This window comes from Accipiter gentilis, chromosome 3 (genome assembly GCF_929443795.1).
Source record: "Accipiter gentilis chromosome 3, bAccGen1.1, whole genome shotgun sequence".
NCBI classification, from domain to species: Eukaryota; Metazoa; Chordata; class Aves; order Accipitriformes; family Accipitridae; genus Astur; species Astur gentilis.
The window spans coordinates 32054843-32058275 of NC_064882.1; positions in this window are offsets into that span (position 1 = coordinate 32054843).

A 3433-nucleotide genomic window follows, 5' to 3' on the forward strand; every position below is an offset into this window, starting at 1 on the left:
AAAATATTTAAAGTTTGGGATTAATTTTATGCAGCTTTAGCCACCTGGAAGCTAATTTTATAAATTTGAGCTAATAATCTAGGCAACTTTCATACTCAGTGGAGAGAGATAAGAAGCTTCCGTTGGAGAGCACATCATCCCTACTGTCTTGTCCCCCCAGTGCAGAGGGGGATAACTGCTTTCAGGAGGTGCCCGGTTTGTCCCTTTGACTATAGGAAAGCCTGTACAATCAGGTCACTAACCTTTAAACGATATGAATCATATCTAAAGTATTTAGTGTGGTTTTTAACCCTCTCCGCTCTCCTCTCCCTCAATGCACACCCAAATCGCGGCAGTGAAATGAATCAGGGTTAAGGTAGCTGTATTGCTGTGAAATGTGCTGCTGTGGAGCAGATGCTGCTGTATGTCTTCTTGGGCTCTTCTGATTTGGGCAAGCAGTGCCCCAGAAGAAAGGAGGAGCAGTGAGCAGGCAGCTGCCCTCTCCCACTGCACAAAGCAGTGATGAAAATACATGTACAGTTTAAAACAAAAAACTCCCATTGATACACATATTTTTTTCAGCTAGATATAAGCTCTTTTTTTGCCAAGCAGTGGAAAAAAATATTATCCCAAACCATTTGCCTGTCCTGGTTCATCGGGACTTTCATGAAACTTTTGTGTTGGCAGAACAGAGGGATGCTGTGCCAAGACAAAGAGGCAAACTGGGAAGGCTGCGTGGGGACTGCTTAAGCCTGCACAGCTCTCCGTGGTTTAGTCAGACGCTGAATCCAGCCCTTCGACTTTGAGGACAGGTAGATGTACACTCCGTGGTCGTAGGTATGTAGGCAGTACAGTTGTTATGATCCAACTACATAGCTAGATCTTTTATATACCTTTTTCTTCCACTACTGCAGCTCCTGCTGTAATTACTGGGGTTTTGCTTCTGTCATTCAGCCGTAGTATTTGTTTGTTATCTTTTCACCAGCCTTCAGGTTTTACATGCAAAGTGTTAGGACTAGCCACTCCTTTCAAACTATTTAAGAGGAGGGATCAGCCTCTTAGCACATTTCATTGCTGTCTTAAGCCTTTAAATGATAGTGTTACTAAGAGAGAGTTTCTGAGATGCAGCCTGTTCGCAGGGTTTCCTACCTGAAGGCTTGCTGATCTCATTTTTCTACTCTTTCTCCTGAGGTCTTTTGTGAAAGACAATGTCTGAGGGTCACTGTTTTGACCAGCAGGGAGTATTCCCAGGTACACGCATGAAGGGCAGCCCAAATCAAGCAAGGGAAAACTTCTGCCTCTGACTGATAGACCCTGCAGTGCTGCAGCTACATCGGGTCCCATCCAAAACCACTCCCCTATTGCCAATGTCTGGGGGGACCCAGATCCACTGAACTATACGTTGCCAATACACATATAAAAAAAACAAAACCCCCTCTCCAAAGACTTTTCCCCATAGATTGTTACAGGCACTGCACTAAGAATTTTGGACTCCAAAAAAAGCAGCACAATAACTTAAAAAAGCAGCTTAAAAAAAAAAAAAAAAAAAAAAAAAAAAAAGAAGAGATGCTGAGGTTTATTGCCCTTCACATGTTTAAACCTTTATTTCCAGTTTTCAGATTTTTTCTCTAGACTCATAAGGTTTGTTATTTTAAACGAAACCCTATAGTCACATCATTAATTGCACCCACATCTCTACACATAAGCAATGGAGAGAGCTAGCGGTGCCTGGTGGGTGACTGCAGGGAGATTCAGGAGGCTGAAGTGATGTGTGGAGGCAGCTACCTGGGGTCAGCCAAGAGGAAACACAAGGCTTATGGGCCCAAGTGGAATTCAGGCCATTTGCATACCATCCTATTGAGCCTCCTGACCCTAGGAGAGGCTGACATGTTTTAAATCAAACACAAGGCCAAGCGATGGCTAGCAAAGAGAACAAATTTTTCTATATTTCATTTGTTTCCTAATCTCAAAAATAAGTTTAATAATTGCAGGCACTTGTCAGGTTAAGTACATCAAAGACTGGGGGAGCAGCAACTGTGGTACTAGGGTCATAGAAGTAGCTTTCCCAGCACTGTGTGGTTCTGGGAGTCCATAACACTGGTATCACCTTATCACACAGTAATTCAACTTCCTCTCAGGTTTCTGGGCAGTGCTTTTGGCAGTGTTTGCTATGGGCCTGGGGAACAAGCTAGCCCATTTGTCTTGAAGAAGTTGTGACAGAGGTTAGCTTTGTCAGATTGAAAGCACATTTTCAAAACCCAACCTGTTTCAAACTCTCTTAAGAAACACTTCTTGCATGTAGCGGAAAAAGCACGTAGATTATTTTTCCTTTTATTTAGTTTTCTGTGAATTTGGGACACTTTGTATGGGTTTGGGAGGTTTTTTGATTTTATAAATTTTCAGCAGAGCAATGGGATTTGGGATTATACTTGTTGGGTAGGGCATGACTGCATGGCATTTCAAATGTGTGATCATGGATAATGAAAGTGCTTGTTGGAAATCAGCTCACTCATGTTCTGCTACGTATGTAATCTGAGCAGCACAGACTTGAGTGTTCATTAGTGGGCCAGATGTACGCCTACAGTGCATCTGGACCAAGAAATAAAGTGGGCCAACATTAAAGCTCCCTCCTTAAGGGCAGGCAGCAGGACACGGTAGGTGACACCATGCTCTGTGGGCATTGGGAGTGGTACTGGGGAAAGGGGCTGAGGTGTATCCAGAGCGTGCGGTGGTGGCCACTGTACTTGGGCTGACTTGTCTCCCTTTGCAAGTGCTACTGAGGGGAAAAGCAAATGAGCCATTAGTGTCCTGCAGCCTCTTCCCAGTACATCCACCCGCAAATCCACAAAATTTTCAGCCCCTCTTGGCAGCAGAATAACCAGTTGGACTGAAACTAGGCAATCGCAAGTTCAGTTATTTCCCTAATGATAACTGTGGTTATTGCCAAGTTTCTTTGTAAAGGTGTGTCATTTTACATACCTTTAAAAGAAGGACTTTTTGCTTGGACAATGTTCATGCCAACCACTTGTGTTACAAAGCTGTCTTTACTCCAGCACAGTTGCCTGTATTAAGTGTGCACCTCGGCTTTCACAAACACCGATTTGCTTCTTAGCATTTTACTACATAACCACTGATAAGAACAGTCATCTTTTTTAACTAATATGGCTGAGAACAACATATATATCTGGATGTCTGTGTTCAAGACACAGGCTGTTTCACTTCCAGCCACCTACAAAGACAATGACTTCTCTGTAAAAGATGGAGAGTGAGGTAGTGAGAGTACAGGCTGCGGACGATGCGAGTTGTGACCTTTCTCTGCGTTCCTGGGTGGGTATATGTAGAGTTTCATACGTTGAATGAATTTCTGAGTTATTTGTAGAAAATGGCTTATTTTCATGTTTAGTCTGAGGTTAAGTAGAATCTGAAACTGAATTAACAACGTTTGCCATGAGCA